A 16,015-nucleotide genomic window follows, 5' to 3' on the forward strand; every position below is an offset into this window, starting at 1 on the left:
TGCTACAGGAAAAATTGGTTGCCCCAATTGACAGATCTAGCCAGGGGGTAACAAAGGACATGTGTGATGTAATGCAGGCTGTAACCATAATGAACCAGCTAAGAAAAACATACAGACACGCAGCTCAGAGAAACAAAGGATGGCATGTTATAGCTAGATGCGAGTGAGCTGAGGAAGGGCCTGGCTTGACTCCAGCAGGAACAAGAGCCAGGGAAAAGCACCAAGGACAGGGCAGAGAACACATCCAGCATGACAAGTGCAGCAGGCTACAGCACAGCAAGTGACTGTCCCATGACGGAGTGGGAATCTACAGTACATGGACATGCGAGGCTCCGAAAGCAATTCAGAGGCCACACAGAGGACACTGGAGAGAAATGAACAGAAAAGCAAGCTAGACTGAATTTCAAACGTTGAGAAGTTCTGAGAAACCTAACCCACCTGTGAATGAATAGGTGACCTGAGGCAGTGTTAGGAAGGTTGTGCTAAGAGGAAAAGGAGGGCAGTAAAGAGGTGAAGGAACAGAGTCAGAGTCCAGCACGTGGGTAGTGACAGCTGAAGGGGGTTCAGAGACAAGGGCAGCCACGCTACAGCTGAAAAGGGGCAGAGATATTCACCAGGGAGCCCTGGATATGTCAGTAGCTTTAAAACACAGGATGAACCATGCCTAGGAGTCCAGTGCTGTACCACTGCCTTGTAACAAATATGTATTGGTCACCTATCTACTAATCGATAGGCAGTTCTCAGGTCTGTATTTCTAATCTCTCTAATATTACCAGTTGGATCTTGTCTTCTGGGTACTGTGTATTTCTTTGTGGATGTGGGTGATAGCAGTGGCTGATTGGAGGGGTAGATCTTCTTTCTTCAAATGACTGTAAGCCTTACAGGAAAAGAGACAGCGTACTCTGGGACCCCTGCACCGCTTTGTGCACAGAAGGTGCTAAAAAGGATGCTGAATGGAGGAGCATCATCTCCCTTTCCCAGTCTAATCTGAATCAGATCACAAGTTGCCCAAAAATGACATTAACATGACATGACTGCTTGGGACCAGTGTGTGGCACAGTGGTGAGGATACACTTTGGGATGAGGTAGTTTAAAGTACCTGGCTCGAGTCCTGTCTTCACTTTCTGTCCAGCTCCCTGCTAATGCGCACCCTGACAAGTCAACAGATGATGTTTCAAGTACTTGAATTTCTGCTATCCAGGAGATGAGACTGAGTTCCTGGCTAACGGCTGTAGCGTGTTCCAGCCTTAACTGTTGTGGGCATTTTGGGAGTGAACCAGCAGATGGAAAATACCCCTGCCTCCCAAATATCAAACAAAAGGCAATAAAAAAATTAAAAAAAAATTCAGATGTGAAAATGAATGCACACAGATATATACAGAGTCATACAATAAAGAATAATTTCCCTTAGGAAAAACTCCTGACTTGGACAAGGAAAAGTACAGTTATTTTTAAACATGTAAGTCATGTTTTGCTAACCAGTTACACTTAGTGATTAATCTGTTTTGCATAAACACTGCCTATGCTTTAAAAGCTATCATTTAAACATACCATGAATTACTATGATCCTAACATGCTGACTTAAAGGAATAAACTACTCAAATTCTGCTGTTTAAGGGAAACTCCAAAGGGTGGGGTAAAGCCCTTTATGATATCAATTCCACCTCTTCCCCTTACTTAGAAAAATATTTAGAAAGTTTCCTCACAGCAGTTGTATTTACCCAGACTGTATTTGAGCAGATTTTTGGTCCATATATGAACGTGAATTCAGATACCTGATCAACCTAAAATTCAAAAGCATTACAGGTATTCTTTGAAAGGAAGTTTCTAGGGGCTAGTGTCATAGCTTGATGACTTAAGCTATCACCTGTGACACTGGCAACCCATACAGACACTGGTTTGAGCGGTGACTGGTCCAGTCCAGCTTCTCTGGGAAAGCAGAAGAGGATGGTCCAACTGCTTGAGCCCCTGAATTTCCTAGCTCCTGGCTTTGGATTGGTCCAAGCTTGGCTGTTGTGGTCATTTAGGGAGTGAACCAGCACATGAACAGATTGAAGATCTCTCTCTATTCCAACTCTAAACCTTTAAAAATAAAAATGAATAAAAAAGAGGTTTCTGGGCTTTTATAAGCAGAATCCAGATGATCACTTGGTGCCATCAATTCTGAAAAATCTGTGAAAGAGATCCACTTTTCAAAGTTAAGAAAACAAAAGTGATGTGACTCAATTTTCTACTTATTTGACTACAGGGACTGGCATCCCATGTGAGAGTGGGTTCATGTCCCAGCTGCTCCAATTTCCATCCAGTTCCCTGCTTGAGGCCTGGAAAAGTAGTACAGGATAGACCAAAGCCTTGGGACACCGCACCAATATGGGAGACCTGGACGAAGCTCTGGTTCCTGGCTTCGGATTGGCTCATCTCTGGCCTTGTGGCCTTTTAGAGAGTGAATCAGCAGATGGAAGATCTGTCTCTCCTTATTTCTGTTAATCTGCCTTTCAATAAAAATAAATCTTATAAAGAAAAAAGGAAACAAAAATGAGTATCATGGCTGTGCACTGTAATCAGTACTATTCATGGACTTGGATGACTCAGACACAAGATCCAGTTCCCTTGCCTACAACATCAGGAAACATTTGATTCTGATATTTGCTGGGAAGACTACAGCAGCCATGCAAGTTACTTGGCAAGGATGAAATGCTGAATGAAGGTGAGGGTCAACATCTTCCTGCTCTAGGATGAATACTGATTATGTGAAGTCATTGATTTGTTAGATTGGTATAAAACTTGGAGGAAGGGGAAAAAAGGGGGAGGGAGGCCTGGGGCCAGTGTTATGGCATGGCAAGTAAAGCCTCCACCTGTGGTGCTGGCAGCCTATAAAAGTGCTGGTTGCAGGCCCGGCGGCATGGCCTAGCAGCTAAAGTCCTCGCCTTGAATGGGCTGGGATCCCATATAGGCACCAGTTCTAATCCTGGCAGCTCCACTTCCCAGTCAGCTCCCTGCTTCTGGCCTGGGAAAGCAGTCAGGGACGGCCCAAAGCTTTGGGACCCTGCACCAGTGTGGGAGACCCGGAAGAAGTTCCTGGATCCTGGCTTCGGATCGGCATAGCATCGGCCATTGTAGTCACTTGGGGAGTGAATCATCGGATGGAAGATCTTCCTCTCTGTCTCTCCTCCTCTCTGTATATCTTTCAATAAATAAATAAATCTTTTTAAAAAAAAGTGCTGTTTGGAGTCCTGGTTGCTCCACTTCTGACCCAGCTCCCTGCTAATAATTCTACCAAGGCAGTGAAGGATGGACCAATTGCTCAAGCCACTCGACCCACATGAGAGATCTGGAAAAAGCTCCTAGCTTCAGACTGGTCCAGCTGTGGCCACTGCAGCCACTTAGCAAGTGAACCAGCAGCATGGCAGATCTCTATCTCTCCCTCCCCCTCTCTCTAACTCTGCCTTTCAAATAAATATCAAATCTTAAAAATAGAAAAAGAAAAAAGTGGGCCTGGTACAGTAGGACAGCGCTCAGCGTACTGCTCTGTGAACGGTCGGAGAACATACTTGGGACCTTGTGGCCACACCAGTGGCACCACCAACCACAGGCCTCCTGGGGAGAAAGTAGAGGATTAGCAATGAAATCTGAAGTTGGCCATCCTTCTACCATCTCCACACGTTCATATCTCAAGCACAGAACAAAGCACGTGGAAAAACCACACAGAGCAGCATCCAGTACAAGATGGACCAAAGCCTTGAGACCCTGCACCCACATGGGAGACCTGTGGGAGAGAAGCTCATCCACAAAAATCAAGTTCGAGTCGTGAGTAACTTACAATGATTATCGACAATACCTGGAAGAGAAAAAGAAGGGAAGGAGGAGAAACTACAGTCTTTAAAATAGCTGGCCAAACTACAAAATCATTTTATACACAATCCTGTTTTACAGTTCGAGTCCTTTCTTAGCAGCCTGAGTGTGTCTCCAACTGAGTAAGACAGCCTACAGTGACACAAAACCTTGACTGTTCCATTGGTGGCTTGCTCAGCAAACTTTGCGAAAAGGGTCTTAACGTCAAGTTTGTTTCTTCACTGGCCATATGACCATCAGTTTCTAATGGAACCCAAGCCCAAAGAACAAGAGGCATTTGTAAGATTTTTTAAAAATTATTTTTTAAGATTTACAGAGAGAAGGAGACAGAGAATTCTTTCATCTGTTGGTTCACTCCTCAAATGGCTGCAACTGTTGGAGCTGAGTCAATCCAAAGCCAGGAGCTTCTTCTGTGTCTTGCCCATGAGTGCAGGGGGCCCAAGGACCTGGTCCATCCTTCACTACTTCCCAGGCTGTAAAAAGGAAGCTGGATGGGAAATGGAACAGTTGGGACACAAAATATCACCCTATGCATACAGGTTGTTGGCGTTGCAAGGTGGAGCATTAACTTGTTGAGCCACCATGACAGTCCCTTATTATTTTTTAAGAGAGGTTGAGAGACTGAGGTGACAGGGTTCTCATCGGTTATTTCACTCACCCTATGCTTACAGAAGCAGGGTTGTCAAAAGCCAGGTTTCCTACACAGGCGGGACCTGAGTCATCTCTTGTTGTCTCTCAGTTTTTACATCACCAGGAAGCTGGAACTGGGGGGTAGAACTGGGACTGGGCCCCTGACATTTTTATATGGCATTCCAGCCCAAATGGTATCTTAATTTCAGCCCAAAGCCCACGCCTTATAAAAGATTTTCAAAGAAAAGAAAATTGCTGTACCGGTACATATTTATTCTGCATTTCCTTTTTTTTTTTTTAAGATTTATTTTATTTTTATTGGAAAGTCAGATATACAAAGAGGAGGAGAGACAGACAGGAAGATCTTTCGTCCAATGGTTCACTCCCCAAGTGGCCACAACGGCTGTAGCCGAGCCAATCCGAAGCCAGGAACCAGGAGCTTCTTTCGGGTCTCCCACACGGGTGCAGGGTCCCAAGGCTTTGGACCATCCTGGACTGCTTTCCCAGGTCACAGGGAGAAAGCTGGATGGGAAGTGGAGTTGCCAGGATTAGAACCGCTGCCCATATGGGATCTTGGCACTATCACACCAGGCCCTATTCTGCATTTCTTAAACAAAACTTCTGCATGTAACTTCAGTGTCATTGCTATGCCATGCTGAGCAGAATGCTGGGCATTGAAAACCCTTGCTGGAACTCAATCTGCAACTTTCAAAGGAATCAATGTCTCTAACTCAGTAAGTCTTAGCGAATATAGAACTAAAAAATAAAACAACGATGATTTCATCTGTGCAGTTACATTTCCTTTTCTTCATGAAAATGGAAAAAAAAACCCTTACAGTCAAGCATATTTTTTCCCTTTGCATAAAATGTGAAGAATGTGAGTCCACACAAGGGAAAGCAGGATTGTATTAAAAATGACATGTGATTATGCTAAATGAGTGTTAGTTTGGAAAAGAAAACGAATACATCATGTTTTTAAAATGTTCTGGTGTGTTTCTTAGTAACACAATCTCTGTGGTCAAATAAACTTACATTAAGCTATCAGCTGATACAAGCAAATCTTTGTTGGGCCCAGTGCAGTATCCTGGTGGCTTAAATCCTCGCCTTGCATACCTGGGATCCCATATGGAAGCCAGTTTGTATCCAGGCTGCTCCACTTCCCATCCAGCTCCCTGCTTGTGGCCTGGGAAAGCAGTAGAGGACGGCCCAAAGCCTTGGGACCCTGTACCTGTGTGGGAGACCTGGAAGGAACTCCTGGCTTTGGATTGGCTCTGCTCCAGCTGCTGCAGCCACTTGGGGAGTGAACCAATGGGCAGAAGATCTTTCTCTGTAAATCTGACTTTCCAATAAAATGAATAAATACAATGAATAAATAAATAAATCCTTTTAAAAAGGCAAGTCCCTTTGAAATGGATTATGGTGAAGGTTAATTTGCTAAGTAAAGCTTGGGAACTACATTCATGATTACCAGATATATATATATGCACCATTTGAAAAGTCAAGTTAACATTTGAAATAAAAAATAAGTGGAACAGCTGGGAATTGAACCAGCAGCCGCAGGAGACAGTTTTATGTGCTATGCCACAAAGTGAGTCCCAATAAACTTGTTTTTTTTTAAATGTCAATTTGCTCAATTATTGGTTATGCTAGGTCATTTGTTGAGGCAGTTACGGTCTCCCTGTGAATATGCTGCCATTCAGTAAACTTCACTTAAGGGTGTTTGCTTCCATCGGTTATCTTTGCCTAAGCTAATTATCACACTGGAAGCCTCACAGTGGTGATTTGCAGTTATTCCTGTGTATTCATTTGTTCATTCTCCAGTAAGGAAGCTCTGACCCTTTTAGCTCCCTTTTCTTTCTTATTATAAAAATGACTTGGGGATTGATATTCAGGCATAATAGGTTAAGCAGCTGCCTGTGACTGATACTAGTACCCTAAATGGGCACTGGTTCATGTCCTGGCTGCTCCAGTTTCAATCCTGCTCTTTACTAACGTGACTAGGAAAGCAGAAGAGAATGGCCCAACTGCTTGGGCTCCTACATTCATGTGAGAGACCTGGAAGAAGATCCGGCTTCCTGGCTTCAGCCTGTCCCAACCCTCGTCATCGTAATCATTTGGCAAATGAACCAGTGAATAGAAGCTCTTTCTCTCTCTCCTTTCTACTAACTCTACCTTTCAAATTAAAAAAATCTTTTACAAAAGGATTTTGCAGGCCCGGCACAGTAGCCCATGGCTAAAGTCCTTGCCTTGCATGCACCAGATCTCCTATGGGTGCATACTATCCCAGTTGCTGTATTTCCCATCCAGCTCCCTGCTTGTGGCCTGGGAAAGCAGTCAAGGACAGCCCAAAGCCTTAGGACCCTGCACCCGCACCGCAGACCCAGAAGAAGCTCCTGGCTCCTGGCTTTGGATTGGCTCAGCTCTGGCCAATGTGGCCATTGGGGAGTGACCCAGCACAAGGAAGATTTCTCTGTCTCTTCTGTAAATCTTTCCAATAAAAATAAATAAATCTTAAAAAAAAAAAGGATTTTACTTCGATGTTTTATAATCCACTGCCACTTTGTTCTTTCTGAGATGCATGGTTATTTCTGTGCTCCTTTTCCAAGTTCTTGGGACTTCATGCATTTTGATACTTCTGATGACAAAATATTCCTTGCCCACCTTAATACTTTCCTTGACCCAGAACTGTTACTGGCCACTTCTTTAGATGCATTAGATATTTGTGTTGTACAGTAAACAAGATTGTATGAGTTCTTCAGGTCTTCCTAAAATCAATTGACCTTACTTTCATTGGGAGATTTCAGAATGGCGGTCCATGAAGGACGACAAGTTTGAGCTGAACCCCTTGGTCCTGCAGAAGTGAGTCCATGGGAGGAAAGGACAGTGGAGGGTTTGGAAGACATCTTTGTGCCTTCTGTGAGGGGTTCTACCATGAGGGTATCTTCCAACACCAAAACAACCCATGAGGTCTTAACCATCAATTGATTCACACCTTTGGCGATTATCTACAGCATACAAAACCCTATGTTACACATATTTACTTCCTTGGACTCAGGGGCCTTGAGCCTTCTTAAATGGGTATTTGCAAGGCTGTCTTCACCAGACAGTGAGGCCTATGACTCCTTCCGTGCCTTCCCAGGGCCCATACCATTTGTTGGACAGATAGGTAAATGATCTTTCTGGTTGCTACTAGAGGAGAATACTACATAATCCAATCCAGCTCCCTCAGGAGTTGAGGGAATCTCAACACTGGCTAATGAACACCGAAGAACTCTAACATCCTGAGTTCTGCCAAGCCCTGTGCATTCACAGCCTCCTCTAGGCACTTTGGGATTCTACACTGCCCATCTTTTACTATAGGTGATTTGCATCAGATAGTTTGTGAGGTTCCATCATGCTCTTATTCTGGGACCACTGCTGCACACATCAAGACCAAAAGAAAGGGTCTGGCATGCTGGTTCAACTGGTTAATCCTCCACCTGCAAGCACCAGCGTCACATTTAGGTGCTGGTTCACATCCTGGGTGTCCTACTTCCCATCCAGCCTCCTGTTTGCTGTCTGGGATGGTAGCCGAGGATGGCCCAATGCTTCGGGATCCTGTATGGGAGAGCTGCAAGCAGCTCTTGGATTTTGATCCATTCCGTTGGCCATTGCAGCCATATGGGGAGTGAACCAGTGGATTGAAAATGTCTCTCTCGCGCTTCCTCCTTATCTCTGTAAAATGATTGAAACAAGGACTACAGAGTGTCTTAAAATCACTTTCACAATTGTTGGAATATAGATGGCCAAAATAAAACGAAATTTTTACTGAAGTAGCACTTATGGCCATCAATGGTTCTGCTTCTACATAGTCGGTGTACCAAATAATAGTTTGCTTTATGATGTATCTTCCTGTTTAAAACATATCTAGATTGTCATTATACCTAAAGATAATGCTATATAACAAAACAATTCCTCAATGTTAAATCAAAGCTCAAGAAAGCAAAAGCCATGCACGTTGAAAAGAATGATGTATCCTCCATAGGCTTCTTCAGGAACCACAGGTGGAAGATTTTCTCTCCCAGTACTTAAAGAGGCACATTGCTGTGTTTGGATGACAGCATGGAATGAGTGGCAAGAAAAAGCTCATCTCATACTGTACCCCTGGAGTGTGTTTGCCAGAGCCAAGAATGGGTCTGGTGGAGCCTCCAACACAGTGTTACTGGAATACAGTGGGTAAGGATAAGCTGTGCTAACCCTCTAGCACCACACTCCTTTCCTAGGCCTCTGCCCAAAGATTTCAGAAGGAGACAAGCTTTGATCTTCGGCAAGAGAAAAGTAAGTAGCTTTAACATCTTAGGAACACAATCTTCAGGGAACCATACCCATCTCTACACATACGTAACAAAACTGTGCTTAGTCACTGTCCTGCAGATAAGTGACTGAGTGGGGCGGGCTCAGGTGAGTTACGCTGTAGACACCTTGTGTCAGCAGAGAAAGTGCCATGGAGAAGAAGAGCTTCAGCTCCAAACGGCTGTTGCCATGCAAACAAGGGGAACCAGGCAGTGGCAATACGCTTTTTTTTTTTTTTTAAAGATTTATTTTTTTATTATTTTTTTTATTGGAAAGGCGGATATACAGAGAAGAGAGACAGAGAGGAAGATCTTCCGTCCGATGATTCACTCCCCAAGTGAGCGCAACGGGCCGATACTATGCCGATCCGAAGCCAGGAGCCTCTTCCGGGTCTCCCACGCGGGTGCAGGGTCCCAAAGCTTTGGGCTGTCCTCGACTGCTTTCCCAGGCCACAGGCAGGGAGCTGGAAGGGAAGCAGGGCTGCCGGGATTAGAACCGGCGCCCATATGGGATCCCGGGCGTGCAAGGCGAGGACTTAACCACTTGCGCCACCGCGCCGGGCCCGGCAATACGCTTTTCAAAAGAGAAATTGAAATCTCATAATTTTTAACTCTAGAGATTATCATTTAATAAAAATGTGTGCACATGATTCCCCCAATACAAGTTAAAAGCTGTTCATATGAGCTCGTTAAAATGAAATTAACCTTTTGTAGCATATTCCTATAACAGAACACAGTACTATAATGTGATGAACTGCTGCTGACCACCATGGCATGGATGGATGGATCTCAAAAACAGAATACTGAATGAAAAGCCAGATAGAAGAGAGAATACAAAATAAAATTCTATTTATGCAAAGTGTAGCAAACAATCTAGAAGGCTGATGTAGAGACAGGATTCATGAAAGCTGGCGTTTTGAATCAAGGGTCAGTGCATAGGTAACTGAGCTATTACAATGTGTTTTTATTCTGCAATAGACACTTCCATAAAAAGTTAAAAACAAAACAACACATTGTGCAGGACGCACTGGATTTTGCCCAAAGCTTCCTGTTTATGACTAAGTGCTGATGGAATTCAAGCTGAACACTGGAGACTCTGGATACAAAGATTAGTCAAATCCATCTCACGCTTTCATGCAATTCATCAAGTTACCAGATAAGTTTGTAACTAAAACATAACTGCACCAACAGTATGTGAGCATTCTGGCCCCAAAATAATGGCTGCCATCTCCAGGTCAGATGGGGTGGGGTGGGCCCTGAGCTATGCTCAGAGTTGGCCTTCTGAGGACCACTACATGGAGTCCACACTGAGAATTTTGTTTAAGTGAGGGGAGAACAGATCGTACTCTGCTCTGCTCAATTTTCTATGCCTATAGCTCACTTCGGCAGTTGCTGCCAATGGGAACATGGTTCAGACTGTTTATGACCGGAAAGAAGTCCTGTTAATACACCAAATTCACACAACAATCCAGCGGTCCAGAGTACACCGACATCGGTGAGTGTTTGCCACTGGAGTTAGAGGACTGTCATCTCTCGAAGGATGCCTTCGTTGATGTGGGAATTGGGCAATCTCTTGAGGTAGGTAGAAAAGAAGGAACACACAAAGATTTTCTTGTAAATATGGCACTTTCTCTGCTCTGAGGTCCCCTAATCTCCAGCACCCACGCGATCCTGCTGAGATGCTCTTCCACAGAGCCCACTAGGGGAGTCCCAGGAGAGGCACCTGGACACATGCAGCCGTCTCCTTCCATATTTCTTGTGCCAGTCAGCAGCCACATGGCTTGGTCCGGGTTTCCCCAAAATGCCTGTGGCAGGCTAACAGCCCTTTGCAGCTAAAGGCTTTTTGAGAAAAATCTTGAGAAATTCACTCAATGTAATTGCTCCAGTTGATCAAGAGAAAACAAAGGATCCCTCTGGAGCTGGGGTTTTTATCTCAATAATGTGGTATTCTTTACAATAATTGATAAATATTTTACTAGTCCATACAGGATGGCTGATTTCTGAAGCTGTAATTCATAGGTCTTAGTTCACTTAAGAATTCCTTAAGTATTTATTTTTTTCAAATCAGGTATTTCTTGAGTGATTCCGACTGCACTTTCAATGGCTGGTTGCCATGCATTATTAAGCTCCCCCCCCTTTTTTTTTTCTTCAGAATCTTCCAGTAGACGTCTAGAGTGTAGCTAGAAGTCTTGGCTCCGATACAGACAGTGATGGAAAACATATGAGCAGTAACAAGTTTTAATCTCACTGCTCAGTCCTAACATGGACTAATCTGTGGCAGCAGTGTACTGCAGCATCACCCAGGGTGCAGCACGCCAGGCTGGGCTGAAGGGTGCTTCTTCCTTGAGATGCAACACCTTTTCCTCCCTGCTGCTTAAGCACTACCTGTGAGTATTTATAGTAAGACGAGTAGTACCTCGTGGGTAAGTCCTACTTTCAAGAGGAATACTCTGTTTCGACAAGGTATGTTTTCACGTCTGCCTTATGTGCATAATTACTTTATAGTCAATATTAAGGAGACACTGTTACTAGTAAATGCTTATAAATAATGGGAATTTGTACTCAAAATTAATCTAGTTTTATTGATTTGCTTGAAATGTAATTTTGTCTTTTGATAACTAAGTGAAAACCTGTCATTATATTTTATTGTAAATGTTAACAAGACTTAATATGTACCTTTGGAAAATAAATTTCTTTTAATAATTAATGGTAATGAAATTTAGGGATACCACAGATACATTAAATAAAAGAGTAAACATTTCTTTCAAACTATAAAACTATCTTCTAATGTGATTTAAAATGTGAATAACTCAAAATGTGATTATGTGATTTCTACTACTATATTTGAATTTTCCCTCAATAACTGTTCTTATTCTTATGTAAAGAAATGGTACTGATGGTTAGGATAGAAATCCTCATTATTCCAAGGAAGAGCTTAGGATAGAAATTCTCATAACAAAGAGAAGTGTGTTCTTCAGCAATAGTTTATCTAGCTCTGTATTCAGTAGAAAAGATCAGACATCTCTTTCCAGAAAAAAATCCATAGTCAGAACCGAACACGCTCAAGGATTGCATTTACTCTCTCCCAACCCAAAGGAAGTTTCGAGTTAAATCTGGATGAAAACAAATTGGATAATTAATTTGGTTAAGAGTGCAGCATCCCTCCATGTTAACTACTTAGAGGTATAATGGCCAAGAAGCAGCGACTGAGTCCCCAGGAACCTGAGGGGTTCTGTGTCTCTAGTCTTTTTAAATTCCACAAGAATCCCTGAGTGTTGTTAAACAAGAAAGGAGGGAAGAGAAATCACAGCCCACACCCCAGTGAAAGCCTCAGGATGTTTGCTGTTGGCGGTAGCCCAACACAGCAGGGAGCAGAGAGGAGGAGGAGGGGCTGGCTTCTGTTACAACTACGCATTAGCTTAAAAATAACTATTCTGGTGCCTGATCCCAGTGCTTCAGACGAAACAGATACTTTTAATAAGCCTAAGTCTTATGGCACTGTAGGAAATATCAGAGAAAAAGAAGTAGTTTTTTATTTAAGAGATCAACAAGTTTACTAGACATACCAAGAACCGATCAGTATCAAAACTGGTGTAAGACAACTACAAGTTTTAAAAACAGAGTGCTATTTTATACTTCTGAGGGAAAATTAAGTATTTCTTTGGGGAGAGCGTTTTCTTTGAAAGTATTCTTATATATGAACAAATGGTACTATGAAACAGTTCCTAGATGTATGCTTGGTCTTTCACTTTGGGTTCCTGCTGTAAGATGCATGGGTCACGTTGACAAATTTATGTGATAACTACCACTGCTCTGTTCAACTGAAAGAAATACTAAAGGCAACAACAACAAAAAAAGTTTCCCATCAGATCTTTAAATGTGGGACTTGAAAGTACACTGATTTATTTACCTAATAAGCATCTGGGAGGTAATACCATCTCTTTGGACAGATTTTCCATTCCAATTATGTGGGCCAGCAAAGTGGTAAAGAGGAAGCTTTCATACTGCTTAGTTATATTCCTAATTTGTTACAAACTCTTTGAGAAACTGGCCAAGCCCTCTGCTTTCTCCAGAAGAAAGTTTGTATTTTAATAATTATTTCTAAAGAGTAAACAAACGGAGGGGGTTGGCCTGGGCTTTGCCACCTCCAGGGAGTTCAGGATGTCCCATGTCTCGGTTCCTTCCTCCGGGAGCATCGACATCTCTTAGCTCTTAACGGTTGTGATTTATGAACAACAGCAGTAGCACTGTATTCCAAATAGCATTTTGATGAAGGAAAACTTGAAACCAAAATCCAAAGCTTTCCAGAGTAGAAACCACTGGCAGAACCGATCTAAATCTGGGAAATGGCGAGTCTTTCTGAGAACAAGATATTTTTTAATGTTTTTAAAAATAACACAATTTATGTGCTGTCAAGACTAATAAAACTGAGCTCTAATCACATTAAGACACTCAAAACTTAGGGACAAATTACAGTGGGACTCTTCCTGGCATTCTTTCTGAATAGCAGGAGAAAGCAACGCTATACAGTGTTCCCTTCTCTGCATTCCAGTGTTTTTTCTGTTGCTAAACAACTGCACAGCAGGAACAGGGAGAGGGCAGGACCTGCAGTTGTTGCCTGGACTGTGGGAAACTCAGCAACCTGAGCAGACCTAAGTGGTGAACTCCTGATGCAGTCAGGCTTACTTGACTTATCTTTGTAAGACGCCATGATGAGAGAATGCAAACGTTTGGATTTTATATGGCCGACAGCAGACGGAATAACACTGGCAAAATAATTTTCCAGCAGACATTTTTGGGCTCTGTGCGAAAATCTTTTCCAACATGCAGACTGTCTCAATGTAGTGGAACCCTAGGAGGCCTTCCACTAAGTTGTCTCAGCAAAACCCATGCAGAAGTGGCTGCTTGCATCAAACAGCCACAGGCACGGGCCCAACTATATTGAATGATGATACTACTTAAAGATGGCAGGCAGAAATTAAAGTTCATGTTTTCATTCTGCTTTGATTTGGAGCAAAGGCAGGGAGGATCCCATGAAACCTAGTCTATGCAAAGAGACAGCAAGGGAAGGGCCTGGCTGGTGACACCATCCAGGGCTGACCAGCACCTGCAGGCAGGAGGCGGGACCTGGGCTTAGCCTTCCTTCTCCACCCTGTGTGTTTTCTGCTTGTACTCTCATCTTCCCTTCTGTCCTCTTCCTAAATCCAGAGCCACAAGGGAGCCTTCTCCTGAGCTTGCTGAGGTGTCTGGGTGGTGAGGATGGTGGAGGATCTGGGCCATCGATCTGTGGTGTGCAAGGAGTGAGGCAGTTCCCAAACAAGTTGCCAGGCCACAAAGAAACCAAGACATGTCCTTGGCGCACAATGTAGAACTTGTAAAAAAATATGTGTGTAACAAGAGGAATATGGTCAAGTTTCATAATCTTTCCTAGTCCTATACTTCAAGTACATAGTTTTTTTTTTTTCTGGTCTAGACTGGCAACCTGAAGTTCACACAGCTCACAGTTTCCATGAAAAAACACAACACTAAAAGAAGCAGTCAGCTTAAAAAATTTATCTTCTACAGACCACAGTAAATGGGTCTAGACCACAAGAGATTGCAAACCGCAAACACTTTCTCAAGGGTTTTTTTTTTTTTTTCCTTTGGAGGTAAGAGACTAGATCACTGGGCTCTGCCATGCTCCGTCTGATGCTATGTGATAGGAAAAGGCACACATACATACATGGAGGACCAAAGCAAGGATGCCTTTGCTGGCAGGCTGATGTTTAAAATACACTAAAAGCAACACAATCAAAAATTTTGCAGGAGAGAAAAGGTATTTCAGTCATAATCCCACTCCTTCTCTCCCTATGCCTGCACATTCTATTCCAGTCTTTGCCCTAAGCACACAGGTTTATAGACATTTTTAGTTCTATAGATGTCAACAGCAAGCTGAAGGTTCTGAGAAGATACCCAAAGCAATGAACTTGAATTTCAAGTTTTCGCACACATGCAGTGTCAGCCATCCTTCCCTTCTTCCCTATTCCATCAGTGTATGCAGCTGACAGTGTCTATTTGTGGTTCTTCTGTACTAATACTGTAAGCATTATAATTTATGTGACCTTCCATGAATGACCTGACACATAATTTCACAAGTCTTGACTTCTATTTCGGCAGCTGAGGAGGCACTGGGTTTTTATTCCCTAAGTAGAGAGGTGTCAGACAAGGTTAAAAACAAACAAACAAAAAGTATGCCCTAAAAGAGAGAAACCCAAAGTATGAACAGCTTTGTGAACCTGGAGAACCAAGAAGTAAATCCTAGGCGAGTGAGTATTTTGGAGGCTGAGGCATAGCTGGGAAGAGAGTGTTAGGGAGCCAGAAAGCACCCAGAATAAAATCAGAGAAGAGACAGGGATAGTGGGGCACAGGAAGGAAGCCAGGTGGCCCCTCTTTGCAGGATCCAAGGAATCCAGATCAACCCAACTGAAGGCATCCAGACAGTGATTACTATTGCTGTGAAAGCAGGTGTAGGAGACAATGAACAGACAGGGGATTTCTGCATTATACCTATTTTGGATGATTCTGTAATGCTTTTGAAAGTCTTTGAGACTACACAAATCTCAACAAGCAGCAGGTAGTTAAGAAGTAGATGATATATACACATACCTGTGAGAATATCAGACAGCAAGGGGCCATGGATCCATGCTCAGGCTTTCATTCCCATGTGTGTAAGCATTGAAAACACAACTGAAAACAATTCAGCCCCCAGCAAAAACACACAAACTCAGTGGGAAGATAAACAAGCAGGGAATTGTCTAGACATCAGATGGTTTGGTATTAGACAATGGAATAGATTAGAAGGAAAGAAGATTTCAGTGACACTGTGGAAAAAGTGACCACAATGGCAGTGAGGCTGGGAAGGGAAATCACTACGGAGAACTTGCAGATGCCGTCCAGGGGTTGTGGATATTAAGGTTATGGAAGTATTCTGAAGCCAGAGGGTTAGGTATGATAACCTTCTATTGTTTTTAAAAATATTCATTAGTTTCCTAACTACAAATCACTACTAATTAGTTATAAAACTGAACTGAAACAAACACCCACTTTCCTATCATCAGAACCATACAATCGATTAGGCATACACAGTTCTATTTTAGCTTACTTCTTTAAGTGTTTGCAAGTACTCGAGGTGTAGATTTTTTTAATGTTTCCCTTTCTGTTTC

At 43.0% G+C, this 16,015-nt stretch overlaps 1 protein-coding gene across 1 annotated transcript in view; it reads right to left on the reverse strand.

Moving 5' to 3' along the window:
* The window catches only part of LOC121145000 (centromere protein P), a 221,490-nt gene that overhangs the window by 84,827 nt on the left and 120,648 nt on the right, over positions 1-16,015 (reverse strand). The window lies entirely within an intron of this gene.

The sequence above is a fragment of the Ochotona curzoniae genome, unplaced genomic scaffold, assembly GCF_017591425.1.
Source record: "Ochotona curzoniae isolate NIBS_2020 unplaced genomic scaffold, NIBS_Ocur_1.0 scaffold_3208, whole genome shotgun sequence".
Taxonomy (NCBI): domain Eukaryota; kingdom Metazoa; phylum Chordata; class Mammalia; order Lagomorpha; family Ochotonidae; genus Ochotona; species Ochotona curzoniae.